Here is a 22103-nt window from a genome sequence, read left to right as displayed (position 1 = left end):
GTTTTTTACTGGCCCAACTTAGAAGGAGGAAAAACAACAAGAAAAACGTAAAATGCAAGGTAAAACTACTATACATGAAATGATGGATACAGATAAAAACCGGCGATAGACTAAAGCCGCAAAAAAACGTCCAGCAAAGTAGCGTAGGAATACTGTACTTTTGTCTTCATTTTACAGTGTGTGTCTTCCAGTCATTTGTGGGTTAATTTTGTTGAAGCTCATGTAGGCCATGTAGACCTATATGTAATCTGCCCAAGGCCTTCAAAATCCACAATACTGACGTCAAACACACACGCACACACACCTTTGAAATTGCTGTTTTTTTTTAACCAATCAGATTTAGATTCACCACTCTGCACCTTCGCAGTGATGTCGTCATTTTCCCTTCCTCTGATTGGTTCAGTTAAATAGTTTGTCTACCGCTCTGATTAGTTGAGCTAAATATGCACACAAAAAGATTAATTGATATGATGTTGGACTTGATTAAATATTCATTTTCAAGACACTTTTCAAGAAAAAACTGGACATTGTGAAGATAGATCAACCAACACCATTTCTAAAATGATTTTTTGGGGCACTATTAGAGTAGCTTAGCCTGAACCCTCTCGCTAGCTTTCATAGACAGTCAAGAGCAGTGTTGGGAACGTTACTTTTAAAAAGTAATTAGTTATAGTTACTCATCAGTAATTGAATTACTTCATAATTACTTCATAATAAAAGTAACTCGTTACCAGGCAAAGTAAGTATTTTCACTACTACAAAAAAGTTTTATATCAAACAATTTGGATTTATATATATATATATATATATATATATATATATATATATATATATATATATATATATATATATATATAATTATTTTTACTATTATTATATTTTTATACAAGGAATTCAAATTACGTCCGGGCTATATAGGGTGTTTTCATTTCTTTTTTGTGAGTATTTATGTCACACAAATGCCTCACTCCATAATATGACATCATATAATAATAATAACAATAATAATAATATATGTATGTTCTACCACTGCCAGTTACTACAGCAATCATAATAATAACAAAAAATAAAATAAATACTGGATATATGGTGGTTTGTGGCACATATGTCATCTACAGTATAGGTAATTTGTAGACATTCCTAGCCAATCCCTCCAGGATTTCACGGGCATTTTTTCTGATTGTTGCGAGCTAAAATAATCAATAATATCTAAAAGAAATCACCAATGCTAAGAAATATACAGTGCTTAATGCTAACATGGCCAAAATCATTGCCATAACTACTACTACAGTTCCTCCTCAAAAAAAACATTTTGTACACTTTCATTTCAGAGAGTATGGTGATATATCTTCAGTTTAGAATTCTACACATTTAAAGACATGTTTAATGATTGATTTATGTCAGAAAACTGCCCAACTCTAGGCTTCCATCCATTGCCATCTCGGGCATTAAAAGTTGAGGGGGGCACAAAAGTGGGCACTTTACATCCACAAGCTGCAAAGCCTACACAATAAATTCTAATTCAATTCAAGATCACAATCCGGTGGAAAAGCGCTATATGAATGAAATAGCCTACCATTTATTCATAGCCTTACAAATTAAGGCTATGAATAAAACCTTTCAATGGTTCAAAACAGGGCTGTGCAATTAATCGAAACCATTTACAATTTCAATTGTTCAGTTGCTTAAATTTATATATTTGCTCCAAAACGAACTTACATAATTATAGTGTTTACATAATTGTATTTGTCTAAATATTTTTAAATGTTTAAGCAGTTTCTTGTTTTGTATCCCCCAAAAATCGTTTGAATAATTGTGATTTCAATTAATAATTAGGATTGTTATTTTTTCTATAATCGAGCAGCCCGAGTTCAAAATAAAAATGCTACTCACCAGTGCTGTTCATTCAATTTTTTTTTAGCTTAACTTTATTTCCAATTGGCCAGATTTTCTTTGCTGCTTCAAATTCAACACATAGAAACGTTTTGCTGAAATTACTGAAAAGTGTGCTGTCCAACAGTGCTGTTATAAGGTGGCCACTCTTGCAAAATCTCACCTTCACTTTAAGCCACAACTTCCTCCATAACGAGACAGCCTGCAGTGTTTTACCCCCTTCGTTTCTGCAGCATTTCCTCTCTCTTAAACGATGACGTCGTCAACGAATCTACTTCATTCATATAGACTACATGCCACGGAGGAGGCGGGACTTCCGACTTCCGGGTTTTCCCCCATCAATTGTGTTTCCATTTCCAGTTTACAACGTGTGGGCCACATCCTAGTACTTGCGCTGTCGCCTTTGTGCCTCTCGGTTGCGCGTTCCCGTCGACAGGTGCGAGGCTGCGAGTGTGTATCGCCCTCCCGCCGATAGTCATAGCCATAGTCTTTTTGCTACCAATGAAAACCAATCATTTTTTTACGGGTACACATTTTTTTTACAGGTACAAATCACGACTTTTACAGATACAAATTTAGACTTTTTTTCTAAAGGTACAAAACATTTTTACAAGTTAGTTTTGCACCATATTTACACCCATAGTATGCTGCCATCCACCAAAACGACAGTGTGTTGTTTTCAGCACCGCCACCCGGCAGTTGGGAGGGATAAAATAGAACTGAGCGTTTGTTGATTGGGTCTTGACGTCACGTGACATCACACCTGTATTTTAATTGGACGATGGGTCCAGTTAATGTGGCCCAATGGCTGTCTATAGAGAGCAGCTTGGGACATGTGATTTGAGTGGCTCATCCACTTCAACAGGCGCTCATGGGGCCGGCCCTCTCCTGTTTAGAAAGTTAGACCATTGAACTTGGCTTTGTATTATACATATATCTTTATAATGAAATTACCTTACAAAAATAATTGGTATTTATTTGAATCTAATTATTCTTGATTAAATACAATTTTCATAAATTATTAGCTATAAAGAAGACCAATTATGAGCCTGCATAGTGCTCAACAGCGCCATCTGGTGGGGCCCAGTCCTATTGGCCCCAAATGCAGAGACGTCACTGCTTACATCATTCACATACAAATGTTATATAACTGCACACCACCTCTCACTTTAATTTGTTCGGTGCTACCAACAGACCTCATGAGTGTGATTTGCCAAAACGGCATATTACTTCCAACACTTTTCACGTGTTTAGCACTCGTGAAATAAGACAAATACAATTGTTGGCGCTATTAATTGCTATTAATTACACTAGGCGAGTGTGCCGCTATGACTTACCGGTAGGCCTATCTTTTCTTTATCGCTGTTATAGTGATATAGTTATAGTGCTTGTGGAGTTGCAATGTTAATAGTTCTTGGTGGCACAGAATTGTCAACAAATCGCTCCTCATGGCGGCCGTTATTCTGCAATTCTCTACTATTATTTTAATCCAACTTTCTTTGTTAATTTTCACCCAATAGACATAACAAGGTAGACATCATGAACAGCTTGGTTTCATTACAATTTTATGTCTATTAACCCAATACCCCAATTCTTAAACTCACCCACCCCAGGTCTAGACATCAGACCAGTAGCTGCACACGGAGACAACACACCATTCACACAAAAGGGAAAGAGGGGGAGAAAAGAGAGAAAATAATAAGAATGAAAGAAAATCTAAAGAAAATCTAAATAAATAAAAGAAAAAAGAAAATAGAAGGTGCAGTCTAATCCACCCCTGCCTGAGGAAGCAGAATGACAGTATCAGCCAATAGCAGAAAAGGTCGCCAGTTCTCCTTAAACTCAACAAGTGACTTCCATCTTTTCAAGTCAGTACCAAAATTATTCAAAAAATTAACACCTCTTACAGAAACACACATTTGCTTAATATTTGTTCTTGTTTAGATTTTTTTGTAGACACTTGTGTACCCCCCTTATGTTATAAGGACTCTAATTTCAAACAGCTTCTTAGTACTGTGGCAGAGTAGATTGTTGTGTACATTATACATTATTTGTGCTATTTTAAACTCAACTAAGTCATAAAATGTCATTGTATTTAATCTAATAAATAGTTAATGTGTTGGTTCTGCATATTTTGATCGATTAATAATTCTTATGGCTCTTTTTTGCAGTTTGAAAACCGGGTCGGTATTTGTTTTATATGTGTTTCCCCAGATTTCCACACAATAGGTCAGATGTGGTTATAATAATGAACAATATAATGTGTATAATTTTTGACATTTTCTTTTTGACATTTTCTATGTGTGACTTCCAACATAATTCATCGTCAATAACTACTCCAAGACATTTATTTTCATACACTCTTTCTATTTCAATTGAGTTTACCATAATTTTGACTTGATGAGTGATTTGTCTACTACTAAAAACTATCAACTTGGTTTTGTTTGAGTTAATTGATCATTTGTTTAAGTCAAACCAGTTTTTTAATATGTTCAATTCATTCTCCACAGTAGTCAGAAGCTGCTTCAGGTTCTCTCCTGAACAGTAGAGAGTTGTGTCATCAACAAATAAGACACTTTTGAATATTTTTGAGACACAACAGATATAATTTATATACAATATAAATAGTTTCGAGCCTAGCACATACCCTTGGGGGACTCCATGAGTAATCTTCAAGTGTTAATTGTATTTTGTTTAACTGCAAGTACTGAGTCACCTCTCTGGCAGGGAAGGAGCCCGAGCTGGTGTGTGAGGCTGAGAAGTTCCGACTAGATATAGTCGGACTCGCCTCCACACACAGCTTGGGTTCTGGTACCAATCCTCTCGAGAGGGGCTGGACTCTCTATCACTCTGGAGTTGCCCACAGTGAGAGGCGCAGAGCAGGTGTGGGCATACTTATTGCCCCCCGGCTACACCTGTACGTTGGAGTTTACCCCGGTGAACGAGAGGGTGGGGGGACAGGCCCTGACTGTTGTTTGTGCTTATGCACCGAACAGCAGCTCATAGTACCCACCCTTTCTGGAGTCCTTGGAGGGTGTGCTGGAGAGCGCTCCCTCTGGAGACTCCCTCGTTCTGCTGGGGGACTTCAACGCTCACGTGGGCAATGATGGTGAGACCTCGAGGGGCGTGATTGGGAGAAACGCAAACCCTCCCCCGGAGCTGTGGCCATAAGGTGGTTGGTGCCTGTCATGGCGGCAATCCTCGAATCCGTAAGGGATGCCGTCAAGCTGAAGAAGAAATCCTATTAGGCCTTTTTGGCCTGTGGGACTCCGGAGGCAGCTGACAAGTACCGGCTGGCCAAGCGGAATGCAGCTTTGGCGATAGGCAAAAACTCGGACATGGGAGGATTTCGGTGAGGCCATGGAAAAAGACTTACGGACGGCTTAGAAGAAATTCTGGTCTACCATCCGGCGCCTCAGGAGAGGAAAGCAGTGTGCCATTAACACTGTGCATAGTGGAGATGGGGTGCTGCTGACCTCGACTCGGGACGTCGTAAATCGGTGGGGAGAATATCTCGAAGATCTCCTCAATTCCACTGACACGTCTTCCTTTGAGGAAGCAGGGTATGGGGACTCTGAGGTGGGCTCCCCTATCCCTGGGGTCGAAGTCACTGACATGGTTTGAAAGCTTCTTGGTGGCAAGGCCCCGGGGGTGGATGAGATCCGCCCGGAGTTCCTAAAGGCTCTGGATGCTGTGGGGCTGTCGTGGTTGACACGCCTCTACAACCTCGCATGGACATCGGGGACAGTGCCTCTGGATTGGCAGACCGGGGTGGTGGTCGTCCTTCTTAAGAAGGGGGACCGGAGGGTGTGTTCCAACTATAGAGGGATCCTACTCCTCAGCCTCCCTGGTAAGGTCTATTCAGGGGTGCTGGAGAGGAGGGTCTGTCGGGAAGTTGAACCTCAGATTCAGGAGGTGCAGTGTGGTTTTCGTCCCGGCAGTGGAACAGTGGACCAGCTCTACACCCTCGGCAGGATACTCGAGGGTGCATGGGAGTTCGCCCAACCAGTCCACATGTGCTTTGTGGACTTGGACAAGGCGTTTGACCGTGTCCCTCGGGGAGTCCAGTGGGGGGTGCTTCGGGAGTACGGGGTACCAAGCCCCCTGATACGGGCTGTTCGGTCCCTGTACAACCGATGTCAGAGTTTGGTCCACAATTTCCGGCAGTAAGTCAAATTTGTTTCCAGTGAGGGTTGGACTCCGCCAAGGTTGCCCTTTGTCACCGATTCTGTTCATAACTTTTATGGCTAGAATTTCTAGGCGCAGCCGAGGCATTGAGGGGGTCCAGTTTGGTGGCCTCAACATTGCATCTCTACTTTTTGCAGATGATGTGATGCTGTTGGCTTCTTCAAGCCATGATCTCCAACTCTCGCTGGAGCGGTTCGCAGCCGAGTGTGAAGCGGTTGGGATGAAAATCAGCACCCCATATCCGAGACCGTGGTCCTCAGTCGGAAAAGGGTGGAGTGCCCTCTCCGGGTCGGGGTTGAGATCCTGCCCCAAGTGGAGGAGTTCAAGTATCTTGGGGTCTTGTTCACGGATGGGGGTAGGATGGAGCGGGAGATCGACAGGCGGATTGGTGCAGCGTCTGCAGTGATGCGGACTCTGTATCGGTCCGTTGTGGTAAAGAAGGAGCTGAGCTGAAAGGCAAAGCTCTCGATTTACTGGTCAATCTACGTTCCTACCCTCACCTATGGTCACGAGCTGTGGGTCGTGACTGAAAGAACAGGATCCCGGATACAAGCGGCCAAAATGAGTTTCCTCCGCAGGGTATCTGGGCTCTCCCTTAGAGATAGGGTAAGAAGCTCGGTCATCCGGGAGGGACTCAGTGTCGAGCCGCTGCTCCTCCGCGTTGAGAGGAACCATTTGAGGTGGCTCAGGCATCTGGTTTGGATGCCTCCTGGAGAGGTGTTCCGGGCATGTTCCACCGGCGGGATGCCCCGGGGACGACCCAGGACACGCTGGAGAGACTATGTCTCTCGGCTGGCCTGGGAGCGCCTTGGGATCCCATCGGAGGAGCTGGTTGAAGTGGCTGGGGAGAGGGAAGTCTGGGCTTCCCTGCTAAATTTGCTACCTTTGCGACCCGACCCCGGATAAGCAGTAGATGATGGATGGATGGATGGATGGATGGATGCAAGTACTGATATCTATTGTCCAAATAACTGTTCATCCATTTATATGCTAAACCTCTTATGCCATATCTCTCTAATTTATTCATTAATCTAGAATGATCTATGGTATCAAATGCTTTTGTTTGGATCTATAAAATCCCAACAGTAATTTTTTTATTATCTATGTTAGTGGATATTGCTTCTACGAGTTCTATGACTGCCATTGAGGTGTTCCGTTTTTCTCTAAACCCATATTGATTTTCACTTAAAAGTTTATGTTTTTCAATAAAATTGTCCAGTCTATATGAAAATATTTTTTCTAGAATTTTTTAGTACAGTGGCAGCAGTGATATTGGTCTATGATTACTGAATATGTGTTTTTCTCCATTTTCACGAATAGGAATAACTATTTTCATTTTTGATGGAAATATACCGGCTTTAAACGACAAATTACATATACAGTATATGTGAAAGGTTGCACAACATATTCTATCATACTTTTTACTCATGTCATAGCAATATTGAAGCAGTCAGTGGACTTTGTATTTAATGTTTTAACAACATTTAATAATTCTGTATCATTAAGAGCATTTAGGCACATAGTGGATGGATTATTTTTGACTTGCTTATCTATTTCATGTTTGTTTCTTGGCTCGGGGATTTATTTTGCCAAATTACTGCCAACATTGACAAAATACTCATTAAAGTCTGAAATTTTTTAATACTAATATTTTTTATCTTATATAAAATATTCTGGATAATCTATTTATTTTTTTAGCTATTTTTAATTACATGATTTAGTATTTTCCATATTTCTTGTGTGTTGCTTTTATTCTGCTCTAGTAATGCATTGTAATAATCTTTCTTACTTGTTCGTATAATATTCAATAGTTTATTTTTGTAAGTCTTATAGTTTATTTCAGTTTCCATAGTTCTCCATTTAATAAATCTTTTGTATAAAATATATTTCTTTTTAAATGCATTCTCTATCCCCATCCCTATTTAGACATTTATATTTTCTTGTAACTTTTGTGAATGGACAATATTTATTGTATAAAGAGATAATGGTGGACTGAAACGCACTGTATGCGATATTAAGATTACCGTTTGAATGGACCTTAGACCAGTTATGTTTTTCTTAATCCAATTTAAAGGTCGCCATGGAGCATTGTGTTCTTAGTGTTGTTTCTGATGTGTAAGTTATTCTTGGTTTTATTTTTTATTTTTTAATCAAAATAGTCTTGGAAGATTGCAAAGACCGGAAGATGATCACTTATATCATTATATTATATTATTAAGTCCACTTTCTATTTTATGGTCAGTTTTATTTATGAATATGTTATCTATTTGTGTAGCTGTATCAATTGTTTTTCTACTAAGTTTCATAATTACAGGGAATAGACTATTACTATACATTGTATTTATAAAATCAGTTGTTTTCTAATGCCCATTCGGATTTAACAAGTCAATGTTAAAATCACCACACATTATTTGCGTTTTTTTTTTTTTTTTTTTTTTTTTTTTTATCATTTGTGTAACTGAGGATATCCGCTAGTTTTTCATTGAATATGTCAAGACATCATCCTGGTGTCTTATACATACAACTTATAATGACATTTGGTGCATTTTTTATGTGTACTTCAATGGTTAAACATTCCATTATGTTGTCAATGGTGTTAGTCAAATATTCAATTTTACTGCATCTTAGAGCTTTGTCTACATTTATTGCGACACCCCCCCCCCCTCTATTTTCCCTATTTGTTGCAAACAATTCATATCCTTCCAGTCCCATGTAACTAATTTTTTCATTATCAAGCCATGTTTACCATATGGCAATTATTTTGTATTTATGTAATTTATTCAGGTATTCTTTGATTTTTGTCAAATTATTGTAGAAATTGCTACTATTGAAATGTATAATTGAAAGTGCATTTTCCATTTTTATATTTTTGTTGAATTGATCGTCCATGTGATAGTCGCAAGTGAAACTGCAGTAATAATTTTTGTAAAAGTGATTGTCTGGGTCCAAATTATTCTCATGGTCAAATGTCTTGTAGTTAGCATATTCAAATGTTTTCAAGTCCATATTATTTGTGTTGATCATGTTCATCTTTCCTTTGTGTTACTGCACTGCTGTTGATATGTACTTGTGGTATATTTTTTGTCATCATTTACAGTGAGTTTATTATATTGAATGCCTTGGAGATTGTATACTTCTCATATTTTTGTGGATTGTTGTCACCAGACTAAAAAAAATCTTAATCAATTGAACCAGCTAGCTTGATGTTTTAAACGTTCCGTATAGAGGCCGGGATCTGGATTTAATGCATACCTATTATCTAAATCTTTGATTTTGTTCAGCATAACAGTCATGTGGGATAACTCTTCTTCTTCTTCTTCTCTTCGTCTTCAAGTAAGAAACAAAGGTTATAAACTGACCCCTCATATATGCCTTTGAAGCTTCCCCTAGATATATCCGGCAAATCATTCAGCTGTAGAAAAAGTGAAATTTGGGATCTTAAAAATTTTGTATACTCATCATTCATCAACATGCTAGAATTAAACCTCCAACACTTAAGAAGGCGTGACCTGATGTCTAATTTCAAATCAAGGGAAACTGGCGCATGATCTGGTATAGCTATTGTATGGTAGTCACATGATACAATTTTAGAGAGCAATCTCTTATCCACAAGAAAAAAATCTATGGGAAAAGAAAGAAAACTTTTTGGTATTAGGATTTTAATGTCGCCAAGGGTCGACATTACCCAATTGAGACTTTAAAAAAGTCCAACGTTTTAGCTGATTTACTCAAAGAAAAAAGACTTAGATGAGGATCTATCCAGCGAAACATCTTGAATCAAATTGAAATCACCTCCAATAATAAGATGATAACTTTCCACATTCGATAAAGAGGTAAACAGCGTAGTAATAAAGGCGTCATCGTCCCAATTTGGCCCGTACACACAAGCTAATATCACAAGGGAGCCCTGTAATTTCCCAGAGACTAATATAAAACGGCCATCCAGGTCAGCAATCATTTTATGTTGTTCACACAAAATATTATTACGTATTTTTATGGCTGTTCCTCTAGCTTTGACGTAAAATTTAGAATGATACACACTACCAATCCACTTCCTCCGCGATATGTCCTTATTCTTAAGATGTGTCTCCTGAAGAAGAAAAAAACACATCGCCCTTAAGTAGTTGTAAATGAGCCATAACCTTATTAGCTTTGCTTGCATTTCCCAATCCTCTCACATTCCAAGATACACATCTAAGACTATCTACTACTATCTGTAATGGTCATACCTTACTGCAATAATAGAGGTACCATGACAGGCTGATGTTGGATGGAAGAGGACTGACAATCGTGCTTGAAGCATGTAACTGGAAAAGAGGCACACACAAAAAAGGCAGGAAAGAAGAAAAAAGCCCCTGATTGTACACTTTAGGTGAAACTGTCAAAATCTTCCAAATGAGCATGCGCACAATGAAATGCATGCTAGAATCATCTTCAGGATGCTAAAATACACTAAATACAGCAAAATGTTTGAGTCCACAATGTTTGGTTTAGGTGTGAGAGCCAAGATTAACTTTTTATTATTTAAAACACGTTTTCAGCCCCTGATTGTACACTTCAGGTGAAACTGTCAAAATCTTCAAAATGAACATGCGCACAATGAAATGCATGCTAGAATCATCTTCAGGATGCTAAAATATACTAAACAGGGCAACATTTTTAAGTCCACAACGTTTGGTTTAGGTGTAAGAGAATAATAGAGGTACCATGACAGGCTGATATTGAATGGAAGAATCTGACAATCGTGCTTGAAGCATGTAACTAGAAAAGAGGCACAAAAAAGGCAGGAAAGAAATACACACCAAACAAACAATTGGGGTGAGACACCCACCAAAAATTTCAACAACACTCGAGTGCCTATTGCACAACAGGAAACAAAATTTTCCCTGTAAAGATAACTAACCTAACCCTACCTAATGGTTTCCCTGTGACAGCAAAAAAATAGGGCTCACTAACACAAGTGGGTGGAAGGGCTAGTTACCCACTCCACACGCCCAGATAACTGGACACCCAAGCTAACTACAAGCAAGTCAAAAGTAAAACAGGCCATTGGTCCGCCGAGAGGTGGGATGGAAGATGGACCAACAAGGACGGATAATATGGAACGAACCATATGGAAAAGAATCAAAAAGATCCAGAGACATTGCTGCTGTGGATGGAGTAAAGTAACAACTTACCATGGTTTGCGCATCCACCAAGGGAAGACAAAGTGTGTTGGCCACAGTCAGCTGCAAGCTTGCACTGCATTAGCAGGTCAGACAAAGAGGCATCACAGCCAGATTTAGCACCACAGAGGTAGTGAACCCAACATTGCAGTTGGAATGGAAGAGGAACACCAGGCTTCCAGGCAGAGCCCACAGCAGCAGCAGAACACCCCACAGTAGGAGAACAGCACATCACGTATGGCGCAGCAGAACTGCCCACAGCAGGAGAGCAACATTGCAATCACTGAGCCTGTGAGCGCCTTCAGGAAAGTATGCACAGAAACCCCAACTCATGCGGCCAAAGGCCAGCGACAGGGAAGCATAGAAAAACTCTGATGAGAGCATATGCACCACCCTCCAGAACGTCCTAAAGGGGAACCCAATCTCCAGACTGAACATCCACAGCCATCTCATCCAGAAGGAAGGGAGAAATCGGTTCGGAGACAAACCACCAAGCAGGCACGTTACTAGACAAGGTGTAAAAGGGAAATTTTACAGCCGGTAAAAGAGCGACGCCTCCTGAGGAAGTCATGGAGGAGAGCTGAGGACGAGGAAAAAGAGGATTTTTGAAGGACCTCTGGAACAAGGTCAAGGAAAAGCTTAGACACATGAGGAGAGCTGAAAGGATAAAGAAGCAGAGAAGCCGCAGGGAGAAGGCAAAGACATGCCTTCAGATATATTCGCAGCCTCTTGGAGGAGAATAAGTCTGGAATGCTACAGGTTACCAAGCAGGAGCTGGAGCAATACATAAAAGACCAGCTGAGCGACAATCTGAGAGCCAAACCCCTTGGATCCCCAGGCCACACACTTCGTCCACCGGAGCCCTCCTCAGAGTTTGACACATCCCCACCCAGGTGGACGGAAGTCAAACAAGTAATTGAACATCGCCATTAACACCCGGGCCAAATGGAGCGCCACAAAATATATTTAAGAACTACCCTGGGCTCCTGAAGGCGCTATGGAGTTTAATGGTTGCAGCTTGGAAAGCGGAGGCCATCCCATCGGCCTGGTGCAAAGCAGTCACCACCTTCATTCCTAAGGAGAAAGTATCTCAAAACCTCAGCCAATTCAGAGGCATTGCTCTGTTAAACGTGGAGGGGAAAATCCAGATGGGTGACGAGCTACCTTTTGGCAAAGAAGTACATCAACACCAGGTGTCCCAGAGTTCCCTGGCTGCGTGGAACATGCGGTGGCGATTTTGGAACAAATCCAGACCGCCAAGCAAAGCAAAACAGACCTGCATGTAGTTTGGCTGGATCTGGCAAATGCCTTCAGCTCAGTTCCCCACTGGCTCATCATTTACGCCTTCGACTTCTTCCATGTACCAGCATGCATCCAGAATTTAATAGCAAACTACTTCAACAACCTGCATGTTTGCTACACAACTCGGCACCGGCTCGTGTCCCATCCTCTTTACAGCAGCATTTCATATCCTCCTGATTGGCGCAAGACAGATGGTTTGAGGGATTAGATCTCAGACAGGCCAAAGACTACCAGCCATGCGGTGCTACATGGATGACAATACCACCCTCCTCCAAACAGCAGCTTGTACAGCCAGAATCCTCAAGCGGCTGGAAGAGCCGATAGCCTGGACTTGCATGAACATTACGCCACCAAAGTCTCGCAGCCTTTTGAACCGGAAAGAGCTCAGGAATGACAACATCGTATTCACTGTGGCTGGCGAAAGAATCCCTCGACTGGCAGAAGTACCTAAGAAGATTCGGCAGGACGTACACGGCCGACCTCACTAACAAGAGCATGGCCTCAGCTGTCACAACCCAAATCCAGGACGGCCTGTGCAAGCTCAACCAGTGCCCCCTACCAGGGAAGTTCAAGGTGTGGTGCTGTCAGTTTCCCTGTACCACCGCCTAATGTGGCCCTTGAAACTGAGCGACATCACCATAACAACGGGAAGATACAAATGGCGGCATGAGAAGATCCTGCGCAAGCTAGCGGAGACCCTGGAGGCTTGTAGGCAGCAAGTAAACAGGAAGAATCCACCCACAGCCCCAAAGTGGATCCAGTTTACCAGACCAGGAATGACAGCTCAGCGCTGCTCTGAGTCAAAGCAGTCACTTTTGTCATTAGGAGGGGAGTGACAGCTGCCAGCCGACCTTGACCGCCAACTGAAGTTCCCTACAGAGATCACTATAACCACCCTACGTCCAGACATCATGCTTTGGTCAGCACCTGCCAAAGTCATCATGGTAGAGTTGACCGTCCCATGGGAGGAACACATTGAGTTTGCATACAAGCGGAAGAAAGACAAGTACGCGGAGTTGGCAACAACGTGCACACAAGCTGGGTGGAGAGCATTTACCTTCCCAGTGGAGGTCGGGTGTAGGGGCTTCATCGGGGCATCTACACAGCGGCTCCTGAAAACACTTGGAGTCAAAGGATCCAACATGAAACAAGCTCTTCACGACCCCGCGGAGGAGGCCGAGCAAGGGAGCTTTTGGCTCTGGCTCAGAAGGAAGGATAGGGCTTGGGGAAAAGAAGGATCCTAAGCAGGCTGCAGGTGGCGGTACATCAGGGAATGGTGGTCCCTAGCTGATGACCCCGCAACCTGCACAATGGCACCGTCGGAGGTGCGTCAGGCAGAAATGCCAAGCAGGTACTACCTGTGCTTGCATCTGAATGAACTGTTATGTAATGTTCAAGGTATGGTGTTGTTTGGAGGTGATAATGTTATTAGATAAAATACATTGTGTTTCTTGCTTTAGTAATAACAGCATTCATCTTCAAGTACGCAAAATGCATCTGCCTTTTCTTTAATGCCACACATAGTTGTATAGCGTTACTTTGTACATTATTTTGTGACGTGATGATGTATTTTATTAAGAGGAGGCTTAGGTCACTTAGGTCCCCACTGAATGCCGAGGTCATAAACTCACCACCTGTCAGTGATGTTTTGATGACCTTTTTCACAGTCCTGTTGACAAATAAATAGAAATATGTACTGTCCAGACTTGCACTTTGTATTTTGAAGAGTCACTTACAGTATGTTACGAATACTTCTCCTTGTCCTATAATGGGTTATGACAGTTATAACAGAACTACACAACAAATGCTGAAAGCTCAGTGTCATCACTGGCTGAGATTGTAATCATCATCAGTAGTGCTGATTGATGCATGTGTGTGTTGTGTACACACATTTGGGACGTGGGGGTGTCATTCATCTTTGTAATTAGTCTCATAATTATAAGGCAATTAAACTTGGGTGATCATGGGAGATTCATCTGATAGATACACAATTACGTAGCATAAGATATGTTATTGGAACAAATCTCTACTCATAAACCGCAGCGCCATTTTAAACTGCACATGTGCCTGTGTCAGTTTATTTATTTATTTGTATACCCCGCATGTACAGTCAGAATGTGTGAATATTTAAAAAATGCAGTATTTTGGGGGCTTTAGTGGCCTTGTGTCGTGGCATTCATGAAATGTTGCTACCCCCAACCGTCCACCCCCCAACCCCCAACCCCGCGTGTGCCACATCGTGTGCTCGTCTTCAAACAGTGATGCTGGGAAATCGCCTTCAAGTTCGATCTGCGTACATCAGATGACCACTGAGATAGTCAAAATTGGCTTTACCTCTAATAGCTCCAACAGCGCCAGCAGCCTGCCTACAGCCTGCAGGGCCAGACATCAGCTAACACCACCCACTAATTCTATCATTCTCTCTCACACAAACACACACGCACACACACATGAAGTGGATCCACAGGTATTCAAACAAACTTTGACTTCCATTTCCATATCTTTACCAGCTGGACACCCAACAAAGATGATGGGATGTTGCAGATCACCTGTAGAAGAGAGAGAAGATTTGTCATGACAGTGGAAAAATATTCCCACACTCAGGTACAATATACAAAGGTTGTTTTGTGCACACGCACGTACAAAAGGCCATGTGCTGTTTTAACCTTTTCTTCATGACATGCAGACCTTTTTCCAATTTCACATGTCACCGTCTGGACTCCTGCGAAATAATGGATCAGAAGTTCATGTTTGAATCGATAATTCTGCTTTCGCTGGTTGAGACTTTGAACTCAAGGAAAGGAGAAAAAGATAGCAGGGTTAAGACATGGAATGAATTGAAATGAGGTTATTCAAATGTGGAAACAGGTGGGGGGCACCAGAAAACTCTTCGTGAGTTGTCCCGTAAGAACGGCAGTATATTTGGTAAATTAGTTGACAGCATCAAGGAAATCAACAGATATAAATACATGGGAAGAAAATGCTGACGAAGACATTAAAGCCTGTTTGTGTATTCCATACAACCGAAGCATGTAATTCACTGCACAGACGGGTGCTTACATTTAATGCATCTGCTCAGTTCGATCAAAGTCTTGCTTGTGTCAAATAATTGTGCATTGACAAAGATGAGAGAGCTCACTTTCGATTGGCACAGATAGGAAATATTATTGTGGTGTTGTAGTAGTGTAGAAGTGCACTGCACTCTTCCTCACAAGAAACACATTTGCTCTGAGCATGATGCAGTTCTACACCAACATTGCAACAAGGCTTCAATTAAACATTTTGTTAAATGAATACATCTGTGATACCACCAATTAACACTGAGCTTTCATTTTCTTTGTAAAGCCAACATTTGTGACAAAGCTCTTATGTCATTAGAATCAGAATGAATGAATGAATGAAATATGTACTGTATGTATACAATGTGTAAATAGAAATGAGTGTGCATATGCATGTACAGTATTTTATTTGGATGGATATGTGCACGTAATGTGTATATGTACAAAATCGTGACAGTTTGATAATTTGATATTATGTGAAATGGTTAGACAATATAAGCTTCAGTCCACACCAGGGGTAGGCAACCTTGGTCCCTGGGAACCGCAGTCCTGCGTGTTATAGATGTCTCTACAGGCTTCTCCAGAGCTTGCTGAAGAGCTGATCATTTGAATCACCTGTGCTGGAGGAGGGAGACATCTAAAACACGCAGGACTGCGGCTCTCTCGTGCCAGGGTTGCCGACCCCTTGTCTACAGCTTATGGTCTTTGTTTGGCTTTAAATGTAGATTTGAGTTTTTGACCGTTGATTCGATTTGACCAAATACATTCAACTAAACTAATTAGATTGTGTCGTGTACCAAGAGTTGTGGATGGTAGTTTTGAGTAAGATGCTTTGATGAAAGCAATATTCACATGAACATAGCTGTGTTTCTAGCCAGTCTACCACTTTGCTCTCACCTCCACTCATCTTTTACTCAATCAGTTAGCTCCCTTGGAAATGTACAAGTCATAATGACAAAGTAGGCTGGCCATTGCCACAAAAGAGGCACAAGTAAAAATGCTTGTCATGTAGTCAAGCAAGTTACAAGGGGCTTCACAGGAAATGCTGACCCGTATCCAGCAGTGAAGTGAAGTTAAACGATGGTAGACAAACATGCTAATGTATTTTTCTTTTTTGGAACTTGGGAGGAAGATAGTGATTGCATCTTCAACTCATTGCCAAGTAGGTTGTGACCTACAGACTTAAGAGTTGACCCAGCAAGGAAAAGGCACCATCTCACACAAAAACTTTTTTTTCTAAATAGTAGAAGATCTGGGTATAGGCATATATGTTATTTTATTTGGAGAAAATTCACATTAATGATTCATAAATGACACCAAGTAGCAATGTTTTATTCTATTTTAATTTATTTAAACATCACATTTTATCTCATTTTATAAAATTGTGGTATGTTTGTTGAGAGATAGAGAGTTGGATGTTGTCCTGAAAACTGTGTTAATAATGAATTTCAGTTTTTTTCTTCATAATAGTGCTGTCAAAGTTAAAGCGTTAACCAATTAATTAATCACAATTTTTTTTTATTATTATTAATTTTGACCGCAGATTATCCTTTAGCTGACAGCAGATGGTAGCACAGATTGTGTTTGAGCAATAAACATAACTACATGCATGTAAGTAAAGCATTTAATAAATATTTGCGTATAAGATTCAGAATATTTGTTCATGTCAAACTATTGGGGTCGTTTTTTTCCATTTTAAATTATGCAAGTAATTAACTGATTAGAAAAAGAGGAGGATGAGAGCGTGCAGTGGATCAAAAACATTTATAAGACGTCCTCATAACATTAAATGTCGAAAGAATTAACATAAAAGGTGCTCGTCAAATTTGGCGGGCAAAATGTTTTGATAAAAAAGCATTTTTAATTAAGCGATTAATCCTGATTAATCAAAATTCTAAGATGCAATTAATCTGATTTAAATAATTAGTAGTTTGACAGCTCTAATTCATCACGTGAATATTTTTTAATTCTTTAGTCCTAGAGCAACAAAGACATGCCAAAGGCCTTTGCTCATTCATTGAGAAAAGAGGTACAAGAAAACACAAGGAAAGCAAAGATAGCATTATCCTGCCTTTGTGGCAGCATACAAAATAAAACCAGTTGTGCAATTGAAAAATAGAAATGGGAAGTACAAAAAGTGTATTTAAAAAAACAACAACTAAAAAACAGGTTGATTGAATCTAGTGTGTCAGAGTGGACAGAGCCTTCAAACTGGGGCATGGACTTTTGGTCAAAACTTGCACGGGAATTATGAACCCTGACATGGTCTTGAGGCTAAGTCATTCTAATTTTTAAGTTATAATGGAAACCTATGAAGTTGAAAGCTCTGAGATTGCACAAATAAAACTCTAAAGAGTTGGACTTAGCTTTTTCTTTTTCTTTGGCTTTGTGCAAGATAAATTCCAAAAGGAGGCAGTGCAAAATACAAAAGTAAACATGAAGAAATGTAATGTAATTTAAAATGAAACACTAACATCTTCAATCTTTTATTTTCAGAGAGTGCAAAATCAATAGTTTGTCTATTGTTAGCAAATTAGGGATATGCAACTGTATCAGTTTGAATTATTATGCTATTAAAAACATCAATGGCATTAGGTATTGCTTTTGCTCCACCTGATGAGGTCTGGAGAAGCTATTTTTTTAATGCCGCTGAAGTAGCTTGCACCACCTCTCATCATTTTTTTTTAATTCAAATGCACTTTAGTGGAGTTTTCTATCAATAATATGCATCTCCGGCCTGTCTACAATCCAACCAGGTATGAAAAAGTCAGTCCGTGACTTCTTTAGCTTTCTCCTCCTTTCTGAAATGTGTGCTTCAAACGGGCAGATTAAACTTCCGTGACTTAGTGACGTCAAAAAGACACAGAAGTGCACTCGACCCAACCCCCTCGGGTTGTGGCAGCAGCTCTGGTAAAGGTTTGTCACGTCCACTGAAATTCGAGAAGATGGCTGCTTTTTTCTTTTTCTCTCAATTATTTTAAAAACCCAATGATTTCCGCCACCCTGACCGCCTGGTGGAAGGCACTAGAAATTACAAAAGCCCAATCGGAGCCCTGCAGGCTTTCTCCCATAAGGCATAACCCCGACTTTCAATTTAACAACCAATCGTTTTATTTAGGTGTGTGGGAGCAGAATTACACATCTCCACCATCTTTTCTCAGATAATATGTTTATATCATATACATCCTTGCCTCCAAAAATACAAAATACAAAACGGAAGTATTTTGCATTATCTGCAAGTTAAAAATATGATAAAGAAACAAATTCCAACACTTCGGGGTACGCTCCAACCGCCTGTTTTAGCTAAAGATATTACAAAGCTTTCTCTGACAACAACAAAATAAAACTCTCAAAAATGTATGTTACTTTCATATACAGATAAAATGTATTTACCCATCTCGAAATGGGAGACAGACTTGTCTACAGCTCCGGAATTTGACTTTTGGATTCAAGTTTGTGAAAACGTATTTAAAATGACAAAACACACAAATTTACAACTTATCCAATACAATTATTGAACATATATTACTCAGACGCCGACATTTGTCTTCAGTGTTTACAAAACACTGCCGACACTTGTTTTCATGCTATATGGTTATGCACTCCGGTTATGTTTTTTCTGGATTAAAGTGTTAAAAACACTTTCCGCTATCTTGGACTGTAGGATACCTTTATCTCCAAACTTGTGTTTGCTAGGTGACCTAACAACAACTGACTTACCACGTAAACAATTTCAATCTACACTCGTAGTCCTTACTATCGCTAAAAAAACAATTCTTATTAACTGGAAAAATAAACAAACTAACAAAATATCGACCAATGGTCTAACCACCTCATAAATGACATTTTAATGGAAAAAATATCTGCCTCAAATAAAAACCAAATATCAAAATTTATACAAACATGGTCTACGTATGTAGAATCTTTAATCTAAATCTGGTTACTTAATTCTGCCTGTTAGCGAGAGCCACCACATCGCGATAACTTATATTGCTGTTTCTGTATTTGGCAATTTGTTACTAATGGTTGTGTTTTGATAGTCAGGAACCCAGTTGCTGCCAGCAGGATGGAGTAGACCACATCAAATGACACACCTTACAGTCACCAACTCCTCAAGATTCACTTCCAATGAGCACTAAGGGTTAATATTCGGAATCACTGCATGCCAGTGGGTTAACTTTATAGGTGCTGTCCCCCCTGGCTGGGCGTGGACGGCTCTGCCCCTCTGTTGACTGCTGGGTGGTAGCTGCATCTTGGCCGTTCCCTGGGTCTCTTGGGGGGTGCTGCGTTGTGGTGCTCTCCCTGGCGTCCGGGGCGGTGCCCCGGCGCGGTCCGTCGCTCCGTGCCCGGCGACGCTGTTCGGGGCGGGTGGGCCTCCGGGGTGCCCCCTGGTTCCCTCTCCCCTCCCCCTTCCTCCCCCTTGCCGCCTCTCCCCTACCGTCCTCCGCCTTCCGGTCCCTTCTCCCTCGTCACCCTTCCTCCTCCTCCCCCTCTCTCTGATTCCCTGCCGCCCCCCCCCCCCTTGCCCTTCTTGTCGTCTCCCCCCTCCCCCCATCCTGTCACCCTCCCCTGTCCGCATTCCTCACCCTCCCCTGGGCCGGGGGTTCCATCCCTGGCCCGGGTCTCGGGGCTCCGGGGCCTTGGGGGTGTTGTGCCTGGGTGGAGAAATCGCCCTACAACTCCCCTCCAATTTTAATGCACCCCACAACTAGGAGGGGCGGGTGTGTCGGGGTGGGGAGTCATCGGTTGGGGCAGACCGCCGTATTAAGCAGTGCTGCGGTGCGGCAGGTGGATCGGAGCGTGGGGTTATCATTTCCCTCTGCTCCATCTCACCTGCTCCCAATTTTAATGCACCACACACACACACACTTGTATATACACTGAGTGGGGCCTCATCCATGATATAGGGGTAGAGTTCACCAGTCGGCGATCTGGCGAACTCAGTAACAGGGTTAGCTTTCACTAGGTACGCTGGCCTGACGACCGGGACCTTTCCCCGCCAGGCCTGGGGTACGGGGGTGCCGCACGTCTCCCGGTGCTCCCATCTCCCCTTCCGCCCCCAGTGTTCCGCCCCGGCTGAAGGTGGGGTGGGCGCAGGTGCCCTCGCCGCTCCGCTGTCCGGCCTATCTCTGGCCCGATGCCTGAGTACGGGTGGGTCCCCGGGGTTTGGGGGTCGGGGTTTGGGGGGCTGGCGGGGGTGGGGTAGTGTTACGGGTGGCTGGGTCGGGGGGTGCTGGGTGTCTGGGGGTGCTCCTGCCTCCTGGATTTACTTCCGGCCGGTGGCCCCTATGGGGCCCGGGGGTCGTGCCTTGGCGCTGCCGCGGCCTGGGGAGTTGTGCTTGCTCTGTCATGGCCAGGGTCGACGGCTCCCCTCTTTGGTGGAGGTTTTCATGCATCCCAGATCCACCACACCAGCATCTACTGAAATTCAAACACAATCTGCTTCTTCCTCTGGTCGTCGAATTGGTGGAGACTGATGTCTGTGGATCTCACACTGCTTAATCTATCCTACCTTTCTTTCCTCAGTCTTTATTTTTGGTCTCTTGAGGTCTCCCTAATTTGTTGGAATTTAGATGTTTCTGGGTGAATAGAAAATGTAACCTCTTATATAAGGACATGTTGTTGTTCTGAACTGTTGTACAGTCAAGGTGCCCAACAATCTGGGAACTCTCGGGTTGTATGCCTTGTTTATACTATAGTCCTAAACATGTTTTCGAGGGTGCCTGGGAGTTCCCAGGTTGTATGCCTTGTTTATCCTAAACATGTTTTCGAGGGTGCCTGGGAATTCCCAGGTTGTGTGCCTTGTTTATACTGTAGACCTAAACATGTTTTCGAGGGTGCCTGGGAATTTTCGGGTTGTATGCCTTGTTTCTCACGCTCACCCCTTTTTTTTTGTTAACGAATAAAAGGCAGAGTGGCACACGGTTTGGGTAGAGTCAGCGGAGGGATACGTACGATCGCCCAGCCGTTAAGCAACTCGTTCTACCCGGACCGTCGGCTCTCCAGTCTAGTGTTAAGGTAAGCGCTGATTACTTTATATTGTACTGCTTAGCGTGTTGTGTGTGTGTTGATTGCTGTTTGCGGGGAATAAAAGGCACAATTATTCTAGCACAGTATGGTGTGTTGATTGCTGTTTGCGGGGAATAAAAGGCACAATTATTCTAGCACAGTAAAGTTGTGTTGATTGCTGTTTGCGGGGAATAAAAGGCACAATTATTCTAGCACAGTATAGGTGTTGATTGCTGTTTGCGGGGAATAAAAGGCACAATAATTCTAGCACAGTAAAGTTGTGTTGATTGCTGTTTGCGGGGAATAAAAGGCACAATTATTCTAGCACAGTAAAGTTGTGTTGCTTGCTGTTTGCGGGGAATAAAAGGTACAATTATTCTAGCACAGTACAGTGAGTTGATTGCTGTTTGCGGGGAATAAAAGGTACAATTATTCTAGCACAGTATAGTAGTGTGTTGATTGCTGTTTGTGGGGAATGAAAGGCACA

The 22103-nt window shown here is 41.8% G+C and overlaps 1 long non-coding RNA gene across 1 annotated transcript in view; it reads left to right on the top strand.

Annotated features, from left to right (window-relative positions):
• Positions 1-22103, top strand: part of LOC147171806 (uncharacterized) — a 33177-nt gene that overhangs the window by 5641 nt on the left and 5433 nt on the right. The window contains exons 2-3 of the long non-coding RNA XR_015095470.1: positions 15059-15152; positions 21517-21625. This is a non-coding gene — a long non-coding RNA (uncharacterized LOC147171806). The remainder of the gene's footprint in view (positions 1-15058; positions 15153-21516; positions 21626-22103) is intronic.

This window comes from Leptonotus elevatus, chromosome 6, assembly GCF_054856555.1.
Source record: "Leptonotus elevatus isolate MCC_2025b chromosome 6, RoL_Lele_1.0, whole genome shotgun sequence".
In the NCBI taxonomy this organism is placed as follows: domain Eukaryota; kingdom Metazoa; phylum Chordata; class Actinopteri; order Syngnathiformes; family Syngnathidae; genus Leptonotus; species Leptonotus elevatus.
The sequence above is the reverse complement of the archived record's forward strand: the minus strand, read 5'-3'. Positions and strand labels throughout refer to the sequence as shown.